The following is a 26,670-nucleotide window of genomic DNA, read 5'->3' on the forward strand; positions in this document are numbered from 1 at the left end:
CTAAATGGAAGAAGGTAGCGACGTTATAAAATTCACCAACAAATCAATTCTAGTTTGCGAAGAGCCTCCTTTCTTGATGCATCGGATTGCTTTGTCCTTCAGATCATTTGCCCTTCGCCTCATTTCTGCACCTTCTTCTTGGCACAATAAGTTTCGAACATTCCTCTCGATCTCCCTGTTGGGGAACGTAGTAATTTCAAAAAAATTCCTACGCACACGCAAGATCATGGTGATGCATAGCAACGAGAGGGGAGAGTGTGATCTACGTACCCTTGTAGATCGACAACGGAAGCGTTTGGTTGATGTAGTCGTACGTCTCCACGGCCCGACCGATCAAGCACCGAAACTACGACACCTCCGAGTTCTAGCACACGTTCAGCTCGATGACGATCCCCGGACTCCGATCCAGCAAAGTGTCGGGGAAGAGTTCCGTCAGCACGACGGCGTGGTGACGATCTTGATGTACTACCGTCGCAGGGCTTCGCCTAAGCACCGCTGCAATATGACCGATGTGGAATATGGTGGAGGGGGGCACCGCACACGGCTAAGGAACGATCACGAAGATCAACTTGTGTGTCTAGGGGTGCCCCCTGCCCCCGTATATAAAGGAGCAAGGGGAGGAGGCCGGCCGGCCCCTATAGGCGCGCCAGGAGGAGTCCTCCTCCTAGTAGGAGTAAGACTCCTACTAGGAGGGGAAAAGAAGTGGGGAGGGAGAGGGAAAGGGGGGGGGGGGCGCCGCCCCCCTCTCCTAGTCCAATTCGGAATAGGGGGGAGGAGGCGCGCAGCCCACCTCTGGCTGCCCCTCTCTCTCTCCACTAAGGCCCATATGGCCCATTACTTCTCCGGGGGGGGGGGGGGGGTCCGGTAACCCTCCGGCTCTCCGGTTTTCTCCGAAATCACCCGAAACACTTCCGGTGTCCGAATATAGTCGTTCAATATATCAATCTTTACGTCTCGACCATTTCGAGACTCCTCGTCATGTCCGTGATCACATCCGGGACTCAGAACTAACTTCGGTACATCAAAACTCATGAACTCATAATATAACTGTCATCGAAACCTTAAGCGTGTGGACCCTACGGGTTCGAGAACAATGTAGACATGACCGAGACACGTCTCCGGTCAATAACCAATAGCGGAACCTGGATGCTCATATTGGCTCCTACATATTCTACGAAGATCTTTATCGGTTAGACCGCATAACAACATACATTGTTCCCTTTGTCATCGGTATGTTACTTGCCCGAGATTCGATCGTCGGTATCTCAATACCTAGTTCAATCTCGTTACCGGCAAGTCTCTACTCGTTTCGTAATACATCATCTCGCAACTAACTCATTAGTGGCAATGCTTGCAAGGCTTATGTGATGTGCATTACCGAGTGGGCCCAGAGATACCTCTCCGACAATCGGAGTGACAAATCCTAATCTCGAAATACGCCAACCCAACATGTACCTTTGGAGACACCTGTAGAGCACCTTTATAATCACCCATTTACGTTGTGACGTTTGGTAGCACACAAAGTGTTCCTCCGGCAAACGGGAGTTGCATAATCTCATAGTCATAGGAACATGTATAAGTCATGAAGAAAGCAATAGCAACATACTAAACGATCGGGTGCTAAGCTAATGGAATGGGTCAGGTCAATCAGATCATTCACCTAATGATGTGATCTCGTTAATCAAATAACAAATCCTTGTTCATGGTTAGGAAACATAACCATCTTTGATTAACGAGCTAGTCAAGTAGAGGCATACTAGCGACACTCTGTTTGTCTATGTATTCACACATGTATTACGTTTCCGGTTAATACAATTATAGCATGAATAATAAACATTTATCATGATATAAGGAAATAAATAATAACTTTATTATTGCCTCTAGGGCATATTTCCTTCAGCCTCCCATTTGCACTAGAGTCAATAATCTAGTATTACACAGTAATGATTCTAGCTAACACCCATGGAGCCATGGTGCTGATCGTGTTTTGCTCGTGGAAGAGGCTTAGTCAACGGGTCTGCTGAACGAAATATGCCCTAGAGGCAATAATAAAGATATTATTTATTTCCTTATATCATGGTAAAAGTTTATTATTCATGCTAGAATTGTATTAACCAGAAACATAATACATGTGTGAATACATAGACAAACAGAGTGTCACTAGTTTGCCTCTACTTGACTAGCTCGTTAATCAAAGATGGTTATGTTTCCTAACCATGGACAAAGATTTGTTATTTGATTAACGGAATCACATCATTAGTTGAATGATCTGATTGACATGACCCATTCCATTAGCTTAGCACCCGATCGTTTAGTATGTTGCTATTGCTTTCTTCATGACTTATACATTTTCCTATGACTATGAGATTATGCAACTCCTGTTTGCCAGAGGAACACTTTGCGTGCTACTAAACGTCACAACGTAACTGGGTGATTAGAAAGGAGCTCTACAAGTGTCTCCAAAGGTACATGTTGGGTTGGCGTATTTCGAGATTAGGATTTGTCACTCCGATTGTCGAAGAGGTATCTCTGGGCCCTCTCGGTAATGCACATCACTTAAGCCTTGCAAGCATTGCAACTAATGAGTTAGTTGCGGGATGATGTATTACAGAACGAGTAAAGAGACTTGCCGGTAACGAGATTGAACTAGGTATGGGATACCGACGATCGAATCTCGGGCAAGTAACATACCGATGACAAAGGGAACAACGTATGTTGTTATGCGGTCTGACCGATAAAAGATCTTCGTAGAATATGTAGGAGCCAATATGATCATCCAGGTTCCGCTATTGGTTATTGACCGGAGACGTGTCTCGGTCATGTCTACATTGTTCTCGAACCCGTAGGGTCCGCACGCTTAAGGTTATGATGACAGTTATATTATGAGTTTATGCATTTTGATGTACCGAAGGTTGTTCGGAGTCCCGGATGTGATCACGGAGATGACAAGGAGTCTCGAAATGGTCGAGACATAAAGATTGATATATTGGAAGCCTATGTTTGGATATCGGAAGTGTTCCGGGTGAAATCGGGATTTTACCGAAGTACGGGAGGTTACCGGAACCCCCCCGGGATGTATATAGGCCTTAGTGGGCCTTAGTGGAAGAGATGAGAGGTGGCCAGAGATGGGCCGCGCGCCCCTCCCCCCCTTGGTCCGAATTGGACAAGGAGAGGGGCCGGCCCCCCTTCCTCCTCTCTCTCCTCTTCCCCCCCACCCCCTCCACGAATCCTATTCCAACAAGGAAAGGGGGGAGTCCTACTCCCAGAGGGAGTAGGACTCCTGCTGGCGCGCCTCTCCTGGCCGGCCGGCCCCCCTCCCTTGAACCTTTATATACGGAGGCAGGGGCACCCCCTAGAGACACAAGTTGATCCACGTGATCATATTCTTAGCCGTGTGCGGTGCCCCCTTCCACCATAGTCCTCGATAATATTGTAGCGGTGCTTAGGCGAAGCCCTGCGACAGTAGTACATCAAGATCGTCACCACGCCGTCGTGCTGACGGAACTCTTCCCCGACACTTTGCTGGATCGGAGTCCGGGGATCATCATCGAGCTGAACGTGTGCTAGAACTCGGAGGTGCCGTAGTTTCGGTGCTTGATCGGTCGGGCCGTGAAGACATACGACTACATCAACCAAATTAACGCTTCCGTTGTCGATCTACAAGGGTACGTAGATCACACTCTCCCCCTCTCGTTGCTATGCATCACCATGATCTTGCGTGTGCGTAGGAATTTTTTTGAAATTACCACGAAACCCAACAGTGGCATCCGAGCCTAGGTTTTATATGTTGATGTTATATGCACGAGTAGAACACAAGTGAGTTGTGGGCGATATAAGTCATACTGCTTACTAGCATGTCATACTTTGGTTCGGCGGTATTGTTGGACGAAGCGGCCCGGACCGACATTACGCGTACGCTTACGCGAGACTGGTTCTCCCGACGTGCTTTGCACATAGGTGGCTTGCGGGTGACAGTTTCTCCAACTTTAGTTGAACCAAGTGTGGCTACGCCCGGTCCTTGTGAAGGTTAAAACAGCACCAACTTGACAAACTATTGTTGTGGTTTTGATGCATAGGTAAGATTGGTTCTTGCTTAAGCCCGTAGCAGCCACATAAAACATGCAACAACAAAGTAGAGGATGTCTAACTTGTTTTTGCAGGGCATGTTGTGATGTGATATGGTCAAGACATGATGCTAAATTTTGTTGTATGAGATGATCATGTTTTGTAACTGAGTTATCGGCAACTAGCAGGAGCCATATGGTTGTCGCTTTATAGTATGCAATGGAATCACGCTGTAATGCTTTACTTTATCACTAAGCGGTAGCGATAGTCGTGGAAGCATAAGATTGGCGAGACGACAACGATGCTACGATGGAGATCAAGGTGTCGCGCCGGTGACGATGGTGATCATGACGGTGCTTCGGAGATGGAGATCACAAGCACAAGATGATGATGGCCATATCATATCACTTATATTGACTGCATGTGATGTTTATCTTTTATGCATCTTATCTTGCTTTGATTGACGGTAGCATTAAAAGATGATCTCTCACTAAATTATCAAGAAGTGTTCTCCCTGAGTATGCACCGTTGCGAAAGTTCTTCGTTTTGAGACACCACGTGATGATCGGGTGTGATAGGCTCTATGTTCAAATACAACGGGTGCAAAACAGTTGCACACGCGGAATACTCAGGTTATACTTGACGAGCCAAGCATATACAGATATGGCCTCGGAACACGGAGACCGAAAGGTCGAGCGTGAATCATATAGTAGATATGATCAACATAGTGATGTTCACCAATGAAACTACTCCATCTCACGTGATGATCGGACATGGTTTAGTTGATTTGGATCACGTAATCACTTAGAGGATTAGAGAGATGTCTCTCTAAGTGCGAGTTCTTTAAGTAATATGATTAATTGAACCTAAATTTATCATGAACTTAGTACATGATAGTATCTTGCTTGTTTATGTATGATTGTAGATAAATGGCCCGTGCTGTTGTTCCGTTGAATTTTAATGCGTTCCTTGAGAAAGCAAAGTTGAAAGATGATGGTAGCAATTACACGGACTGGGTCCGTAACTTGAGGATTATCCTCATTTCTGCACAGAAGAATTACGTCCTGGAAGCACCGCTGGGTTCCAGGCCTGCTGCTGGAGCAACACCAGATGTTGTGAACGTCTGGCAGAGCAAAGCTGATGACTACTCGATAGTTCAGTGTGCCATGATTTACAGCTTAGAACCGGGACTTCAACGACGTTTTGAACGTCATGGAGCATATGAGATGTTCCCGGAGTTGAAGTTAATATTTCAAGCAAATGCCCGGATTGAGAGATATGAAGTCTCCAATAAGTTCTATAGCTGTAAGATGGAGGAGAACAATTCTGTCAGTGAGCATATACTCAAAATGTCTGGATATAATAATCACTTGATTCAAATGGGAGTTAATCTTCCAGATGATTGCGTCATTGACAGAATTCTCCAATCACTGCCACCAAGCTACAAGAGCTTCGTGATGAACTATAATATGCAAGGGATGAATAAGACTATTCCCGAGCTCTTCGCAATGCTGAAAGCTGCGGAGGTAGAAATCAAAAAGGAGCATCAAGTGTTGATGGTCAACAAGACCACTAGTTTCAAGAAAAAGGGCAAAGGGAAGAAGAAAGGGAACTTCAAGAAGAATAGCAAGCAAGTTGCTGCTCAAGAGAAGAAACCCAAGTCTGGACCTAAGCCTGAAACTGAGTGCTTCTACTGCAAGAAAACTGGTCACTGGAAGCGGAACTACCCCAAGTATTTGGCGGATAAGAAGGATGGCAAGGTGAACAAAGGTATATGTGATATACATGTTATTGATGTGTACCTTACTAATGCTCGCAGTAGCACCTGGGTATTTGATACTGGTTCTGTTGCTAATATTTGCAACTCGAAACAGGGACTACGGATTAAGCGAAGATTGGCTAAGGACGAGGTGACGACGCGCGTGGGAAACGGTTCCAAAGTCGATGTGATCACAGTCAGCACGCTACCTCTACATCTACCTTCGGGATTAATATTAGACCTAAATAATTGTTATTTGGTGCCAGCGTTAAGCATGAACATTATATCTGGATCTTGTTTGATGCGAGACGGTTATTCATTTAAATCAGAGAATAATGGTTGTTCTATTTATATGAGTAATATCTTTTATGGTCATGCACCCTTGAAGAGTGGTCTATTCTTATTGAATCTCGATAGTAGTAACACACATATTCATAATGTTGAAGCCAAAAGATGCAGAGTTGATAATGATAGTGCAACCTATTTGTGGCACTGCCGTTTAGGTCATATCGGTGTAAAGCGCATGAAGAAACTCCATACTGATGGACTTTTGGAACCACTTGATTATGAATCACTTGGTACTTGCGAACCGTGCCTCATGGGCAAGATGACTAAAACGCCGTTCTCCGGTACTATGGAGAGAGCAACAGATTTGTTGGAAATCATACATACAGATGTATGTGGTCCGATGAATATTGAGGCTCGTGGCGGATATCGTTATTTTCTCACCTTCACAGATGACTTAAGCAGATATGGGTATATCTACTTAATGAAACATAAGTCTGAAACGTTTGAAAAGTTCAAAGAATTTCAGAGTGAAGTTGAAAATCATCGTAACAAGAAAATAAAGTTTCTACGATCTGATCGTGGAGGAGAATATTTGAGTTACGAGTTTGGTGTACATTTGAAACAATGCGGAATAGTTTCGCAACTCACGCCACCCGGAACACCACAGCGTAATGGTGTGTCCGAACATCGTAATCGTACTTTACTAGATATGGTGCGATCTATGATGTCTCTTACTGATTTACCGCTATCGTTTTGGGGTTATGCTTTGGAGACGGCCGCATTCACGTTAAATAGGGCACCATCAAAATCCGTTGAGACGACGCCTTATGAACTATGGTTTGGCAAGAAACCAAAGTTGTCGTTTCTGAAAGTTTGGGGCTGCGATGCTTATGTGAAAAAGCTTCAACCTGATAAGCTCGAACCCAAATCGGAGAAATGTGTCTTCATAGGATATCCAAAGGAGACTATTGGATACACCTTCTATCACAGATCCGAAGGCAAGACTTTTGTTGCTAAGTTCGGAAACTTTCTGGAGAAGGAGTTTCTCTCGAAAGAAGTGAGTGGGAGGAAAGTAGAACTTGACGAGGTAACTGTACCTGCTCCCTTATTGGAAAGTAGTGCATCACAGAAAACTGTTTCTGTGACACCTACACCAATTAGTGAGGAAGCTAATGATAATGATCATGAAACTTCAGAACAAGATACTACTGAACCTCGTAGATCAACCAGAGTGAGATCCGCACCAGAGTGGTACGGTAATCCTGTTCTGGAAGTCATGCTACTAGATCATGATGAACCTACGAACTATGAAGAAGCGATGGTGAGCCCAGATTCCGCAAAATGGCTTGAAGCCATGAAATCTGAGATGGGATCCATGTATGAGAACAAAGTATGGACTTTGGTTGACTTGCCCAATGATCGGCAAGCAATTGAGAATAAATGGATCTTCAAGAAGAAGACTGACGCCGGCGGTAATATTACTGTCTACAAAGCTCGACTTGTCGCAAAAGGGTTTCGGCAAGTTCAAGGGATTGACTACGATGAGACCTTCTCACCCGTAGCGATGCTTAAGTCTGTCCGAATCATGTTAGCAATTGCCGCATTTTATGATTATGAAATTTGGCAGATGGATATCAAAACTGCATTCCTGAATGGATTTCTGGAAGAAGAGTTGTATATGATGCAACCGGAAGGTTTTGGCGATCCAAAGGGAGCTAACAAAGTGTGCAAGCTCCAGCAATCCATTTATGGACTGGTGCAAGCTTCTCAGAGTTGGAATAAACGCTTTGATAGTGTGATCAAAGCATTTAGTTTTATACAGACTTTTGGAGAAGTCTGTATTTACAAGAAAGTGAGTGGGAGCTCTATAGCATTTCTGATATTATATGTGGATGACATATTACTGATTGGAAATGATATAGAATTTCTGGATAGCATAAAGGGATATTTGAATAAGAGTTTTTCAATGAAAGACCTCGGTGAAGTTGCTTACATATTAGGCATAAAGATCTATAGAGATAGATCAAGACGTTTAATTGGACTTTCACAAAGCACATACCTTGACAAGATTTTGAAGAAGTTCAAAATGGATCAAGCAAAGAGAGGGTTCTTGCCTGTGTTACAAGGTGTTAAGTTGAGTCAGACTCAATGCCCGACCACTGCAGAAGATAGAGAGAAAATGAAAGATGTTCCCTATGCTTCAGCCATAGGCTCTATCATGTATGCAATGCTGTGTACCAGACTTGATGTGTGCCTTGCTATAAGTCTAGCAGGGAGGTACCAAACTAATCCAGGAGTGGATCACTGGACAGCGGTCAAGAACATCCTGAAGTACCTGAAAAGGACTAAGGATATGTTTCTCGTATATGGAGGTGACAAAGAGCTAATCATAAATGGTTACGTTGATGCAAGCTTTGACACTGATCCGGACGATTCTAAATCGCAAACCGGATACGTGTTTACATTAAACGGTGGAGCTGTCAGTTGGTGCAGTTCTAAACAGAGCGTCATGGCGGGATCTACGTGTGAAGCGGAATACATAGCAGCTTCGGAAGCAGTGAATGAAAGAGTCTGGATGAAGGAGTTCATATCCGATCTAGGTGTCATACCTAGTGCATCGGGTCCAATGAAAATCTTTTGTGACAATACTGGTGCAATTGCCTTGGCGAAGGAATCCAGATTTCACAAGAGAACCAAGCACATCAAGAGACGCTTCAATTCCATCCGGGATCTACTCCAGGTGGGAGACATAGAGATTTGCAAGATACATACGGATCTGAATGTTGCAGACCCGTTGACTAAGCCTCTTCCACGAGCAAAACATGATCAGCACCAAGGCTCCATGGGTGTTAGAATCATTACTGTGTAATCTAGATTATTGACTCTAGTGCAAGTGGGAGACTGAAGGAAATATGCCCTAGAGGAAATAATAAGGATATTATTTATTTCCTTATATCATGATAAAAGTTTATTATTCATGCTAGAATTGTATTAACCGGAAACATAATACATGTGTGAATACATAGACAAACAGAGTGTCACTAGTATGCCTCTACTTGACTAGCTCGTTAATCAAAGATGGTTATGTTTCCTAACCATGGACAAAGAGTTGTTATTTGATTAACGGGATCACATCATTAGTTGAATGATCTGATTGACATGACCCATTCCATTAGCTTAGCACCCGATCGTTTAGTATGTTGCTATTGCTTTCTTCATGACTTATACATGTTCCTATGACTATGAGATTATGCAACTCCCGTTTGCCAGAGGAACACTTTGTGTGCTACCAAACGTCACAACGTAACTGGGTGATTATCAAGGAGCTCTACAGGTGTCTCCCAAGGTACATGTTGGGTTGGCGTATTTCGAGATTAGGATTTGTCACTCCGATTGTCGGAGAGGTATCTCTGGGCCCTCTCGGTAATGCACATCACTTAAGCCTTGCAAGCATTGCAACTAATGAGTTAGTTGCGGGATGATGTATTACAGAATGAGTAAAGAGACTTGCCAGTAATGAGATTGAACTAGGTATGGGATACCGACGATCGAATCTCGGGCAAGTAACATACTGATGACAAAGGGAACAACGTATGTTGTTATGCGGTCTGACCGATAAAAGATCTTCGTAGAATATGTAGGAGCCAATATGAGCATCCAGGTTCCGCTATTGGTTATTGACCGGAGACGTGTCTCGGTCATGTCTACATTGTTCTCGAACCCGTAGGGTCCGCACGCTTAAGGTTACGATGACAATTATATTATGAGTTTATGCATTTTGTTGTACCGAAGGTTGTTCGGAGTCCCGGATGTGATCACGGACATGACGAGGAGTCTCGAGATGGTCGAGACATAAAGATTGATATATTGGAAGCCTATGTTTGGATATCAGAAGTGTTCCGGGTGAAATCGGGATTTTACCGGAGTACCGGGAGGTTACCGGAACCCCCCCGGGAGGTATATGGGCCTTACTGGGCCTTAGTGGAAGAGAGGAGAGGTGGCCAGAGATGGGCCGCGCGCCCCCTCCCCCCCTTGGTCCGAATTGGACAAGGAGAGGGGGCCGGCCCCCCTTCCTCCTCTCACTCCTCTTTCCCGCCCCCTCCACGAATCCTATTCCAACTAGGAGGGGGGGGGGGAGTCCTACTCCCAGAGGGAGTAGGACTCCTCCTGGCGCGCCTCTCCTGGCCGGCCGGCCCCCCTCCCTTGAACCTTTATATACGGAGGCAGGGGCACCCCCTAGAGACACAAGCTGATCCACGTGATCATATTCTTAGCCGTGTGCAGTGCCCCCTTCCACCATAGTCCTCGATAATATTGTAACGGTGCTTAGGCGAAGCCCTGCGACAGTAGTACATCAAGATCGTCACCACGCCATCGTGCTGACGGAACTCTTCCCCGACACTTTGCTGGATCGGAGTCCGGGGATCGTCATCGAGCTGAACGTGTGCTAGAACTCAGAGGTGCCGTAGTTTCGGTGCTTGATCGGTCGGGCCGTGAAGACGTACGACTACATCAACCAAATTAACGCTTCCGTTGTCGATCTATAAGGGTACATAGATCACACTCTCCCCCTCTCGTTGCTATGCATCACCATGATCTTGCGTGTGTGTAGGAAATTTTTTGAAATTACCACGAAACCCAACATCTGCAACATTCAGATCCGTATGTATCTTGCAAATCTCTATGTCTCCCACCTGGACTAGATCCCGGATGGAATTGAAGCGTCTCTTGATATGCTTGGTTCTCTTGTGAAATCTGGATTCCTTTGCCAAGGCAATTGCACCAGTATTGTCACAAAAGATTTTCATTGGACCCGATGCACTAGGTATGACACCTAGATCGGATATGAACTCCTTCATCCAGACTCCTTCATTTGCTGCTTCCGAAGCAGCTATGTACTCCGCTTCACATGTAGATCCCGCTACAATGCTTTGTTCAGAACTGCACCAACTGACAGCTCCACCGTTTAATGTAAACACGTATCTGGTTTGCGATTTAGAATCGTCCGGATCAGTGTCAAAGCTTGCATCAACGTAACCTTTTACGATGAGCTCTTTGTCACCTCCATATATGAGAAACATATCCTTAGTCTTTTTCAGATATTTCAGGATGTTCTTGACCGCTGTCCAGTGATCCATTCCTGGATTACTTTGGTACCTCCCTGCTAGACTTATAGCAAGGCACACATCAGGTCTGGTACACAACATTGCATATATGATAGAGCCTATGGCTGAAGCATAGGGAACATCTTTCATATTCTCTCTATCTTCTGCAGTGGTTGGGCATTGAGTCTTACTCAACTTCACACCTTGTAACACAGGCAAGAACCCTTTCTTTGCTTGATCCATTTTGAACTTCTTCAAAACTTTGTCAAGGTATGTGCTTTGTGAAAGTCCAATTAAGCGTCTTGATCTATCTCTATAGATCTTAATGCCTAATATGTAAGCAGCTTCACCGAGGTCTTTCATTAAAAAACTCTTATTCAAGTATCCTTTTATGTTATCCAGAAATTCTATATCATTTCCAATTAGTAATATGTCATCTACATACAATATCAGAAATGCTACAGAGCTCCCACTCACTTTCTTGTAAATACAGGCTTCTCCAAAAGTCTGTATAAAACCAAATGCTTTGATCACTCTATCAAAGCGTTTATTCCAACTTCGAGAGGCTTGCACCAGTCCATAAATGGATCGCTGGAGCTTGCACACTTTGTTAGCTCCCTTTGGATCGACAAAACCTTCTGGTTGCATCATATACAACTCTTCTTCCAAAAATCCATTCAGGAATGCAGTTTTGACATCCATCTGCCAAATTTCATAATCATAAAATGCGGCAATTGCTAACATGATTCAGACAGACTTAAGCATCGCTACGGGTGAGAAGGTCTCATCGTAGTCAATCCCTTGAACTTGCCGAAAACCTTTTCCGACAAGTCGAGCTTTGTAGACAGTAATATTACCGTTAGCGTCAGTCTTCTTCTTGAAGATCCATTTATTCTCAATTGCTTGCCGATCATCAGGCAAGTCAACCAAAGTCCATACTTTGTTCTCATACATGGATCCCATCTCAGATTTCATGGCTTCAAGCCATTTTGCGGAATCTGGTCTCACCATCGCTTCTTCATAGTTCGTAGGTTCATCATGATCTAGTAGCATGACTTCCAGAATAGGATTACCGTACCACTCTGGCGCGGATCTCACTCTGGTTGATCTACGAGGTTCAGTAGTATCTTGTTCTGAAGTTTCATGATCATCATCATTAGCTTCCTAACTAACTGGTGTAGGTGTCACAGAAACAGTTTTCTGTGATGCACTACTTTCCAATAAGGGAGCAGGTACAGTTACCTCGTCAAGTTCTACTTTCCTCCCACTCACTTCTTTCGAGAGAAACTCCTTCTCTAGAAAGTTTCCGAACTTAGCAACAAAAGTTTTGCCTTCGGATCTGTGATAGAAGGTGTATCCAATAGTTTCCTTTGGATATCCTATGAAGACACATTTCTCCGATTTGGGCTCGAGCTTATTAGGTTGAAGCTTTTTCACATAAGCATCGCAGCCCCAAACTTCCAGGAACGACAACTTTGGTTTCTTGCCAAACCACAGTTCATAAGGCGTCGTCTCAACGGATTTGGATGGTGCCCTATTTAACGTGAATGCGGCCGTCTCTAGAGCGTGTCCCCAAAACGATAGCGGTAAATCAGTAAGAGACATCATAGATCGCACCATATCTAGTAATGTACGATTACGACGTTCGGACACACCATTACGCTGTGGTGTTCCGGATGGCGTGAGCTGCGAAACTATTCCACAATTTTTCAAATGTACACCAAACTCGTAACTCAAATATTCTCCTCCACGATCAGATCATAGAAACTTTATTTTCTTGTTACGATGATTTTCAACTTCACTCTGAAATTCTTTGAACTTTTCAAACGTTTCAGACTTATGTTTCATTAAGTAGATATACCCATATCTGCTTAAGTCATCTGTGAAGGTGAGAAAATAACGATATCCGCCACGAGCCTCAATATTCATCGGACCACATACATCTGTATGTATGATTTCCAATAAATCCGTTGCTCTCTCCATAGTACCGGAGAACGGTGTTTTAGTCATATTGCCCATGAGGCACGGTTCGCAAGTACCAAGTGATTCATAATCAAGTGGTTCCAAAAGTCCATCAGTATGGAGTTTCTTCATGTGCTTTACATCGATATGACCTAAACGGCAGTGCCACAAATAAGTTGCACTATCATTATCAACTCTGCATCTTTTGGCTTCAACACTATGAATATGTGTGTCACTACTATCGAGATTCAATAAAAATAGACCACTCTTTAAGGGTGCATGACCATAAAAGATATTACTCATATAAATAGAACAACCATTATTCTCATAATTAAATGAATAACCATCTCGCATCAAACAAGATCCAGATATAATGTTCATGCTTAACGCTGGCACCAAAATAACAATTATTTAGGTCTAATATTAATCCCGAAGGTAGATGTAGAGGTAGCGTGCCGACTGCGATCACATCGACTTTGGAACCGTTTCCCACGCGCATCGTCACCTCTTCCTTAGCCAATCTTCGCTTAATCCGTAGTTCCTATTTCGAGTTGCAAATATTAGCAACAGAACCAGTATCAAATACCCAGGTGCTACTGCGAGCATTAGTAAGGTACACATCAATAACATGTATATCACATATACCTTTGTTCACCTTGCCATCCTTCTTATCCGCCAAATACTTGGGGCAGTTCCGCTTCCAGTGACCAGTCTGCTTGCAGTAGAAGCACTCAGTTTCAGGCTTAGGTCCAGGTTTGGGTATCTTCTCTTGAATAGCAACTTGCTTGCCGTTTTTTTTAAGTTCCCTTTCTTCTTCCCTTTGCCCTTTTTCTTGAAACTAGTGGTCTTGTTGACCATCAACACTTGATGCTCTTTCTTGATTTCTACCTCCGCAGCTTTTAGCATTTCGAAGAGCTCGGGAATAGTCTTATTCATCCCTTGCATATTATAGTTCATCACGAAGCTCTTGTAGCTTGGTGGCAGTGATTGGAGAATTCTGTCAATGACGCAATCATCTGAAAGATTAACTCCCAATTGAATCAAGTGATTATTATACCCAGACATTTTGAGTATATGCTCACTGACAGAACTGTTCTCCTCCATCTTGCAGCTATAGAACTTATTGGAGACTTCATATCTCTCAACCCGGGCATTTGCTTGAAATATTAACTTCAACTCCTGGAACATCTCATATGCTCCATGCCGTTCAAAACATCGTTGAAGTCCCGATTCTAAGCCGTAAAGCATGGCACACTGAACTATCGAGTAGTCATCAGCTTTGCTCTGCTAGACGTTCATAACATCTGGTGTTGCTCCAGCAGCAGGCCTGGCACCCAGTGGTGCTTCCATGACGTAATTCTTCTGTGCAGCAATGAGGATAATCCTCAAGTTACGGACCCAGTCCGTGTAATTGCTACCATCATCTTTCAACTTTGCTTTCTCAAGGAACGCATTAAAATTCAACGGAACAACATCACGAGCCATCTATCTACAATCAAGCATAAACAAGCAAGATACTATCAGGTACTAAGTTTTATGATAAATTTAGGTTCAAATAATTTACTTTAAGAACTCCCACTTAGATAGACATCCCTCTAATCCTCTAAGTGATTACGTGATCCAAATCAACTAAACCATGTCCGATCATCACGTGAGATGGAGTAGTTTCATTGGTGAACATCACTATGTTGATCATATCTACTATATGATTCACGCTCGACCTTTCGATCTCCGTGTTCCGAGGCCATATATGTATATGCTTGGCTCGTCAAGTATAACCTGAGTAATCCGCGTGTGCAACTGTTTTGCACCCGTTGTATTTGAACGTAGAGCCTATCACACCCGATCATCACGTGGTGTCTCAGCACGAAGAACTTTCGCAACGGTGCATACTCAGGGAGAACACTTCTTGATAATTAGTGAGAGATCATCTTATAATGCTACCGTCAATCAAAGCAAGATAAGATGCATAAAAGATAAACATCACATGCAATCAATATAAGTGATATGATATGGCCATCATCATCTTGTGCTTGTGATCTCCATCTTCGAAGCACCGTCGTGATCACCATCGTCACCGGCGCGACACCTTGATCTCCATCATAGCATCATTGTCGTCTCGCCAATCTTATGCTTCCACGACTATCGCTACCGCTTAGTGATAAAGTAAAGCATTACAGCGCGATTGCATTGCATACAATAAAGCGACAACCATATGGCTCCTGCCAGTTGCCGATAACTCGGTTACAAAACATGATCATCTCATACAATAAAATTTAGCATCATGTCTTGACCATATCACATCACAACATGCCCTGCAAAAACAAGTTAGACGTCCTCTACTTTGCTGTTGCAAGTTTTACGTAGCTGCTACGGGCTTAAGAAAGAACCAATCTTACCTACGCATCAAAACCACAACGATAGTTTGTCAAGTTGGTGCTGTTTTAACCTTCGCAAGGACCGGACGTAGCCACACCCGGTTTAACTAAAGTTGGAGAAACTATCACCCGCAAGCCACCTATGTGCAAAGCACGCCGGGAGAACCGGTCTCGCGTAAGCGTACGCGTAATGTCGGTCCGGGCCGCTTCGTCCAACAATACCGCCGAACCAAAGTATGACATGCTGGTAAGCAGTATGACTTATATCGCCCACAACTCACTTGTGTTCTACTCGTGCATATAACATCAACACATAAAACCTAGGCTCGGATGCCACTGTTGGGGAACGTAGTAATTTCAAAAAATTTCCTACGCACACGCAAGATCATGGTGATGCATAGCAACGATAGGGGAGAGTGTGATCTACGTACCCTTGTAGATCGACAACGGAAGCGTTTGGTTGATGTAGTCGTACGTCTCCACGGCCCGACCGATCAAGCACCGAAACTACGGCACCTCCGAGTTCTAGCACACGTTCAGCTCGATGACCATCCCCGGATTCCGATCCAGCAAAGTGTCGGGGAAGAGTTCCGTCAGCACGACGGCGTGGTGACGATCTTGATGTACGACCGTCGCAGGGCTTCGCCTAAGCACCGCTACAATATGACCGAGGTGGAATATGGTGGAGGGGGGCACCGCACACGGCTAAGGAACGATCACGAAGATCAACTTGTGTGTCTAGGGGTGCCCCCCTGCCCCCGTATATAAAGGAGCAAGGGGAGGAGGCCGGCCGGCCCCTATAGGCACGCCAGGAGGAGTCCTCCTCCTAGTAGGAGTAGGACTCCTACTAGGAGGGGAAAAGAAGTGGGGAGGGAGAGGGAAAGGGGGGGCGCCGCCCCCCCTCTCCTAGTCCAATTCGGACCAGGGGGAGGAGGCGTGCAGCCCACCTCTGGCTGCCCCTCTCTCTCTCCGCTAAGGCCCATATGGCCCATTACTTCTCCCGGGGGGGTTCCGGTAACCCTCCGGCTCTCCAGTTTTCTCCGAAATCACCCGGAACACTTCCGGTGTCCGAATATAGCTGTCCAATATATCAATCTTTACGTCTCGACCATTTCGAGACTCCTCGTCATGTCCGTGATCACATCCGGGACTCCGAACTAACTTCGGTACATCAAAACTCATAATATAACTGTCATCAAAACCTTAAGCGTGCGGACCCTACGGGTTCGAGAACAATGTAGACATGACCGAGACACGTTTCCGGTCAATAACTAATAGCGGAACCTGGATGCTCATATTGGCTCCTACATATTCTACGAAGATCTTTATTGGTCAGACCGCATAACAACATACGTTGTTCCCTTTGTCATCGGTATGTTACTTGCCCGAGATTCGATCGTCGGTATCTCAATACCTAGTTCAATCTCGTTACCGGCAAGTCTCTTTACTCGTTTCGTAATACATCATCTCGCAACTAACTCATTAGTGGCAATGCTTGCAAGGCTTATGTGATGTGCATTACCGAGTGGGCCCAGAGATACCTCTCCGACAATCGGAGTGACAAATCCTAATCTCGAAATACGCCAACCCAACATGTGCCTTTGGAGACACCTATAGAGCACCTTTATAATCACCCATTTACGTTGTGACGTTTGGTAGCACACAAAGTGTTCCTCCGGCAAACGGGAGTTGCATAATCTCATAGTCATAGGAACATGTATAAGTCATGAAGAAAGCAATAGCAACATACTAAACGATCGGGTGCTAAGCTAATGGAATGGGTCATGTCAATCAGATCATTCACCTAATGATGTGATCTCGTTAATCAAATAACAACTCCTTGTTCATGGTTAGGAAACATAACCATCTTTGATTAACGAGCTAGTCAAGTAGAGGCATACTAGTGACACTCTGTTTGTCTATGTATTCACACATGTATTATGTTTCCGGTTAATACAATTATAGCATGAATAATACACATTTATCATGATATAAGGAAATAAATAATAACTTTATTATTGCCTCTAGGGCATATTTCCTTCACTCCCCCCTCTCCAATTTACCATCTAACTCAAATCCTATCTTCCACACCTCCTGGACATACCTTGCATTTATCATCTAGTCGGCGAAATGGGGTCTACATAGCATTGGAACACCCTCACTTATGCTCTCCAATGTCGAGTTCCAGCCATTATGGGTCCAAAATCCACCAACCGCCTGGTGCCCAAGAACTTCTTGTTGTGGGGCCCAGCTCACCACCATTCCCCTACCTCGTGTCTCTACCTCAAAGCCATCAGGTAGGCCTACCTTCTCCGAATCATGAAGCAAGTCATGCCTGATCACCCAAAGAAATGGAATGCGGCTATTGGCTAAGCCCAATGCAGTCTCCATTAGCTCTTCCTGGTCCATCGACGCCAGGCTCCCAAAGCTCACGAACAAAACAGACTCTTCCTCCTGCTTGTCCAGCCAGTCCAAACAAGTTCGATCAGGAGCTAGCAGGCTGCTCTGGGTACCTGAAGATATCTTGTGAAGCGGACCAATCGCGTACACTGGGACACCCATGCTATCACTGACCTTTTGGAGCTCAGCATCTTCGAGGTCATAGAATGTGCTGAAGATGACACCAGAAGAACACCTTACTGATTCCACGATGCGTTCTAGACTAGTGGAGATTGTTTCATGTGGAATTGTGTTTGAGAAGACCATGTCTCGCACCCGGAGTGGTTGGAGATCATCCAGTGGCATGTTGAGTTGTGAATGGTCTGAAATTTTGGTAAGAAAATGCTCAACCACCAGGTGACATAGTGAGGATGCATATGCATTAGTAGGAAACTAGAACCATAAATATGTATGCCTAGTTATTAATGAATTGTGATTGAGATTGTGATTGTGGTTGTGTGCGGTGGCATGCATATGTGAATGCGAGTAGTAATGCATGTTTACAAAACTTATATAGTAAGGCTGGTCATAGTGGGGAGTAACTTAGACTAGTGTCATGCATATGACACTACTCTAAGTTACTATCTTCATAATGCAAAGTAACATACTAGTAGTATCATAGATGACTTCATTTATTAGCTTATAGACTCATCTTGTCTTGGAAAGCGTTATGTTACAGTAACATATTATGTTACCACCTCTCATTAATTACTTGTTACATAAACAAAAATTTCTCAAAATATGCGCTATGTTACTAGCTAAGTTATTCCCACTATGACTAGCCTAAGAGGTGGCTAGAGAAAGACCCCACTGCACTCGGGTGCACTGCCCCATGAAATCCAACCAACAATCCTCTCAAGATCCGTGCATCCACTATATTATGTATAATTCGCCTTTGTGTCGTATTCGAACCACGAAATCATTTAACCACTCATATTTTGAAGCCACTCACATGTACCAAGTGTGCGGGGCCATGGTTTTCACTTCCAATTTCAGACTTGTTTCAGCACCAACCGAAATGAATTTCAGTGATATTAGTTTGCATTCTGACCAAAGTACAGAAATATTCACTTGAAATTCAATTCAATGTTTAGAAATACTTGAAAATATTTTGAGAAGTATTTGAATTCCTGTGTACTGCTGAAATTGTTGAAATATTTTGACCGAAAGATAAATATTTCAATATCTACCGAAATTATTGAAATTAAGTGAATTCCATCGAAAACCTCTCCAAAAGTTAAAACCATGTGCGGGACCCACCTGCAAGTTATGTTGTCAATGCCAGAGCATGCTCTCTCAACTGCCAACTACTGCTGTCAAATCATGTCCTGTGCTTCCTCTCCCTTCCTCACTAGTCCCCAGCACGCAGTAAAAAAATTACGAACCTGTCTGCTCGCTCGTAGTATGTACTAGCTCAGTGTATACTTATAAAATCATTTTAGCTGGCCCTAATAATTCTGTACCGCCCAAAAGCTATCATGTAACTATTTATACGAAACTAAATATACTATTCCTCGGTTTACTTTTATAACACGTTTTATATAGGGAAACAATTTCCTACATACGTCTGTTGAGAAGCATTCTTCAGACTCGTCGGATGACCTTGAATTGTATTTTAATGTCATTGCTGAGAGATGCCCTGAAATCAAACCCGATACTAATCATCTGATTTTCTGGCCCACACCCTATAATCTCTTCTTAAATTAATCGCCTGAAATAACTCTCCCATCTCTTCTGCACATCTCCAAGCTCGCCATGCCCCTGGATGACTCTCCTCTCGGTAGCACGAATTTCAGATCCACCCGTCTGCGGCCTCCGCTCCACCTCGTCGGTGTGCCATCTCGTCCGGCAGCTTTGCAGAGGCTGACCCACTAACCTGCTCGTCGGCGAGCTCGTAACCTCTCTCGTCGCCATGCTTAACTCTGCCAGGATCGGCCCGGCTACACCTACGGTTTTGGCCTCCAATCCACCTCGCCTGATCGCCGGCTTAGATTGGAAACAAGGCCAACAGGGGCAGGCTCTCACGCCATACAGGAGGGTGGATTACCAGGTGATATTGCATCTCAGCAAGTCAGCACCACATGCCAAAGCTAGGTGACGCGGGTGAAGCACATGTGAGTTTCCATTGATGCACTGGCTTGAACTGGATTGCATTTATATCATTAATTCATCAGGAATGAATGGAGAAAGCATAGTTTGTATTGTTCTTTTTCCATTGGGACATTTTGATTATTTTATGAGTTGTAGAGTTCTTCTCCATCGTTCTTGGATTTGTTTATCAAATTTTGTTAACTCCTTCGCATGATTATATCTCGCATTGCAGGAAGGTAGTAAGATGCATCACGTCTTTCCACAAGGCCATGGTGACAGAGACAATGTCGTCGCACTTATGCTTGTCGATCGTGCCACTGCCATGGACAGTGTAGTGCTTCGTGATCACCATGGAAACGAATCTTCGTTTAACTGAGACAAATGTTCAACATTTGTGGAAACATATCATATGTAGTTTGAAATATATGTTTTCCTTTTTGATGGAAACAAATCTATATAAATATGGAAGCAATTCTCTGATATATGAAAATAGTATCGTAATGATTTAGAAGCAAAATGTGTATCTTTGGAAGCATGGCGTATGCATTGTGCCCAAGTGATGCAAAAACTGGTCATATGTGCATCATTTTTGTTGTATATGGAAGCAAATCCTCATTTTGTTTTAGATGCAAGTTCCAAATTCTTTGCAAGCAGATTCTCATTTCTTTTGATGCAAATACCAAATTTGTTTGGAAGCTAATTCCTATTTCTTCGGACACAAATACCAAATTCTTTGGAAGCAAATTCTTGTCTCTTTGGACGCAAATGCCGAATTCTTTGGAAGAAAATTCCCATTTCTTCGGACGTAAATACCGAATTCTATGGAAGCAAAGTCCCAATGTAATTTGCTTTGAAACCTTCAGTAACAATGGTAAAAAAAGAGTTTGATGGAATCATATATATGTGTGTGTGTATTGTTGGAAGCATTTTATTGTTACACTGGAGACAGTTCTATGGTCATTCGAAGCAAAATAATATCTGCAGTATAAACAAAATATGGTTGCTCTAGACAAAAATTTCACCGGTTGATATGAAAACAAACTTGCTATTGAAATAGAAGCAAAACGAATTGAAGTGCTAGAACCTTTTTCATATATTACTTCCGTGTCACGAATACTAGCCAACAATCTGATGGGAAACTCATTATCAGTAGTCTGATTCCTAGGGCTCCCCATTTAGACAGCTTGGACAGAAAGGAACGGACGGAGTAGCATTTGTTAGTACAATTATTCTAATAATGATATTCCAACCACGGTTATGACGCAACTATATCACCTGAAAATGTCACGTCAACATAATTACTCATCCAATCCACTTACACAAGCCGGAACTAAAAAAAAATTGAAGCTACAGGGCATGACACCCAGATGGATTTTTTTTCTATACTTAATCTCCACCGACAGAACAGTACGTCACCTATTACTACACGTCCCGATTTATTGGCCGCCTTAGTATTTTATGCTAAATTTTGATCATAGATTCAACTATGAAAATAGTAATGCATGTCATCATAAATTATATTGTTGGATTGAACATAGTTTCCAAAGATATTGTTTTTGGTTAGCATTAACATTTTCTTAGTTCAATTTAGTGTCAAAATTTAGCACAAAATGCGAAGGGGACCAATAAATCAGGACGATTGATGATCAATACGCTAGTTTTCACTGGATCTCACTTAGTCACGCAAAATAACTGATAACTATATGTCTCGAAATAGCCTTTCGCTGCGTTTTATAAATAAAGCGAACAACACAACAAAGTACACGGTCGAATGATATATGATAGTGACAAAACAAATATAAACATACAACATAAACGTCCTAATACATCGCCATGACCCGACAGCCGGTGTCATAGCTCCACGACAACGCCCTTAAGAGGGTTACGGCGCCAAGCGTCGCCGGTGCCGAGTCCGCGGACATGGATTTTCATCCGAAACCCTGCTGGTATAGGGAAGAGGCCCGCGAGAACGTCCTCAAGAGGATAATGACACCCCAAGGCGTCGCTGTCGTCGGCGCCAAAGCACAAAGGTTTCACTTGGGAACTCCTCTGCCCTACCAGGAGACACCAGACAACCACTGTGACGAAGATCATCCCATCCAAATCAGATTTCAGCGCCACCACCCCCGCTGCAAGAGAACAGACCAAAGCCTTCCGCCGCTACTCCTCTTGCCGCCCACACAACCAAGAGTTGAAGCCGCCACCACCACTACGGAGCTCGTCGGAGAGCAAAGCCCACCTTTCGAGGCCGCCGCCACGGCATCCAAGGACGATGGCTACATCGACGCCATAACAAGCAGACGCCACCCCCAAGCAACCCACGGAACTCCGCTGCAACATGGCCGGAGGTGACCGGAGCAAGCACAAGGAACAACCTTCCCCGATCAGGGGGACCAGTGTCAACCCCTGTCCCGGCGGGCCAGCTCGCGCCATCGGCCAACTGCCAGCCTACACTACTAGGAGGGGCAGGCGTCGCCCCATCAGATCTGCCTGCGCAAAAATAGATGGGAAGACCACCGCGGCATCCGGCACCTCCGGCCGCCCAATGGCAGCTAGCACCTCTGGAGGCCAATCGCCATCACCTCCAAACGCTCCCACAGCATGCTCTGCCACTGCTGTGCCACCATCGAGGGCCACCACACAACCTAGCACACCGGACGTGGCAAGCCCTAGGAGGAGATCGTCACATGCCCACCGCATGAACTCCACCTCCACCACGTCACCACCTCCACCGAGCACTTTAGAGACAGCCAACCGGGACCCAAGTTGTCCCAACGGGCCCCAGCCCGCGCCGCTTGCCGGAACTGGCCGCAGTCGCATCAGCTGCCGCCAGCGCATGGCAGGGCACGCCCCAACCCAGCACAGCCCACCACGCCGCAGGGAAGACCTTGGGCCGTTGAAACACAGACCTGCTACCGCGTCTCCATGACCGTGCATCGTAGCGCCCGGGCATGAAGACGCCGGCCTGCACTAGCCACTGCCGCACGAGGGGATGAGGAATCCCCGCCGGCACCGGCGCCGGCCGGGCTTCGCCTGGTCGCCGCCTCTAGCAGCGGTGGATGGGGAAGGAGGGGAGGGGAAGTGGAGAGGCAGCAGATGGCTAGGGTTCCTCCACTACCTTCCGCGGGGCCGTCTGAGGAGGAGGGGAAAGGGGAGTTTGATAACTATATGTCGGTAGGCACCGCCCCTTGCTCGAGTGTACACACCAGTACAGTAACAGTTTATTTCCGGAAAAATAATCATTACAAAAACTATTGATTAGATAATATATTCTAGAACATATTACCATCAGCGTTAGTTTTTACGGTCCAGTTTGAAAAACTAACTGTAAAAAAGCTACGAAATATTTATTAATTACTTAGAAAAATCCAGAACATATTTCAATCAGAGTTTAGTTTTTACAGTCCACTTTCGAAAAGTTACTTGTACAAAAGCTAGCATTGCCAGACAGGTTGCATTTATTAGGTTACTCAAAAAAAAGTTGCATTTATTAGGAGCATCGTGGTACTGTAGAAGATCCCATCCGGAGATGTGCCGACCTCTCGCACAGATATAGCGCGACGTATAGTGCGGTTTGCCTTGGGGGCGGACCGTTTGGTCCATAGGTGTGTATATACACTTTATAGGTAAAAAAAAGAAAAAACATTCTCAAATATTTTTGGAATAAACTTGATCTTACATTGTGCTTGTAAAAAAACCCATGAAAGAAAAACCCCGTTGACCTCAGGGTAAAAAAAAACAATTCGGTCAACATAATGTGAATAGTGACTTGTATATACCAACATTTTTTTGTATTTTTGCCCTCAAATCAATGCCGTGTTTTTATTTGCGAAAATTTATATACTGGTACAAAATAAGTCAAGTTTATTCAAAAAACTTCTGAACTTTTTTTACTCTTTCTGTAATTATTATTTCTCCATATATAGGGTGTATATACTTCTAGGAACCAATGAGTATTTCCCCGTTGCACACACATCTTAAGGCAACAAGAAACGCGTCGGATTTTGGGAGTGCTTACCATGTAGAGTCATTCGTCCACATCGAGGAAGCCACTTTTATGTTTACTTTGATTTGCTTGCTTCCATATCAATGCTAGTCACTCCAAAATGTCAGTTGTTTTTATCCATACGTTACTACTTTTGCATGCAATCGCACTCAACTCAATGTGACATCTATATTTCTTTTACAACTCATTCTTGGGACTTGCATTTGGTGGAATTGTTCTATATTTCCCATTCAGTTGGTGCTTGCTTTCGGGTTTTCTGATTTTTTTATTGTTTCTTTATGTTTTCTTTCCAAATTTCCCTGCAACATAGGATATGTGCTTCGTCTCCTGTCCGGACTAACTGGATAGCAGTTGATTTGCAAACTTTCTCCCCAACCGTGGATGTACAATTTCAGTGTTGGCACCTCATCCGGGCTATCCTACGAGTGAGATATGTAACTTCATATATTTTCCAAACCATCTTGACTCGCGCACGAGGAGGAACTTGTCTGGCGTCATGGTGGTGTTGATGGCAGAGAGGCCTGGCAAGGTCGGTGCATCAGTTCTGCTTTGAGGATGGATCGATGGAAGATGGAGGTGACGGTCCTTGCAGCGTGCGGTGCTCACTGGGAGTGTGCCGGACCGATGTGGGACCCAATCCAGGTAGTGGCTTGGATGGGACACCCGGCTTTAGATGTTAGGTTTTTGGTGTGATGTCTGTTTGATATTAAGCCCGGACATTCGGCACACCTTCATCAAGGGGATAGGAGTAACAACAGCGTTGCCAAGATGGTGATTTCAGGCTTATTGATGTATCACCTTGTATGATCTTTATGAATAATTAATAATATAGCTGCATGCATCATCTAGATGCAGAGGTCGAGGGTACATCCTCCTTTTCAAAAAAATAATAATTCCCCAGCCATCTGTCTAGCAATCAATGTGACACTAAAGTTGGTTTCTACAGTATTTACATTGGTTCCTGGAGCCCAAAGGTTGCACAGAACAAAGTTCATCAAAACATACACGTATGATACCTAGTTTTGTAGAGCTTGCCGTGAGAGTTTCAATATTGAAAGCGGATCTAATTCTTGATATTATATTCAAAATTTATATCTTTTTACAAACATAATTAAATGCATGTGAAGACATAGCACTTCACTGTGGTAACCCATGTACATCTTGTGTGCCTGCATGTTCATGTGGCCATGCATATTTAGAACCACGTTAGGCCAAATTTATTACTCTCTCCGATTCATATTAATTGTCGCTGATTTTAGTACAACTTTATATGGTGGAGTACTAATTTTGGTATAAGTCGGGACAAGTATGTTTTTCTTTCCATTTTAAAGCATGAGCCAGCTGCACTATTAAGACTTTAGGTAAAAAAATATTCTTCTAATTCAAGAATGTTTCAACTATTACATGAATATATTTGAGGGTTTAAAAAATAATGGTTGGCTTGAGTTATAAAATGTGTTGTTAATTCTCAACAATGCTCCATGTATCAAATGAAAAATGTCTCCGACAACACCAAACTGTCCATGAAAACTTTTCTAACTATCCAAAACTCATCCTAAAGCATTGTAGAAAATAACACGAACGTCAATATAAAACAAATCCCGCAAAAAGGATATAAAATAAATTGACATGACTCAACATCGGGAAACTACATAAATGAATTTAGTAAAGAAAAAGAAATGACATGCATCCAGATGATTGACATGACTCAACAACATGACTCAACATGACTCAACATGAATCCCGCAAAAAGGATATAAAATAAATTGACATGACTCAACATCGGGAAACTACATAAATGAATTTAGTAAAGAAAAAGAAATGACATGCATCCAGATGATTGACATGACTCAACATGATACCCCCCCCCCCCCCCCCTAAATTTCTATGTCGCCTCTCCATTTAATGTGATGTGTTTGCTGGTGTACACTCAACTAACTCGCTAAACAGTTTATTTCACTGACTCAAAGCGTTTTTCAATATTGTGACGTCCATGTTCTTCGCATCAACTATAATTTATCTCCGTCGTTATATATTAATTGTTATTAATGGAATATCAAATTGCTAGTTTGTAAATATTTGCTTTGCTCAGTTTTAAGTTAATTTTGATACAATAATATACCAACAAATATGTAATATTGCCGATTCTAACTATTTATGCACAACATGGAGTTCGTCTGAAAACTAGGATGCCATAAGTCTTTTCACTTAATGAATATTTAACACAATATATTTCACATATGCAGGATTTATATGGTGTTCCATGAAAAAAAATGTTTCCTTCAATTTGTAGTTATACTATGTGTTAAACGTCCAACTGAACAATCCCAAGGGGGGGAAAGGTAAATTAAACGTGTGAGATTATCAAACCATCGAGATGATCTCATAACAGTACCTCCGTTTGTTTGTCAGGTAGAGGGATGTACCTTGTGGTGGGAGGAGGCCCTTGTCGCAGAGCGCCGAGAAGGCCATGAAGGCGACGAGGCAGGCCGCGCCGGCCGTACGCAGCACCAGCGTCGGCACGCCGAGCCGGTCGGCGACCACCTGCATCCCACGGAGGTTGGAGCCCAGCACGAG

General features: G+C 43.9%; 1 pseudogene; it reads right to left on the bottom strand.

The window, feature by feature from the left end:
• LOC123059501 (UDP-glycosyltransferase 76B1-like) lies at window positions 1-26,670 on the bottom strand (annotated as a pseudogene).

The sequence above is a fragment of the Triticum aestivum genome, chromosome 3A (assembly GCF_018294505.1).
Source record: "Triticum aestivum cultivar Chinese Spring chromosome 3A, IWGSC CS RefSeq v2.1, whole genome shotgun sequence".
In the NCBI taxonomy this organism is placed as follows: Eukaryota; Viridiplantae; Streptophyta; class Magnoliopsida; order Poales; family Poaceae; genus Triticum; species Triticum aestivum.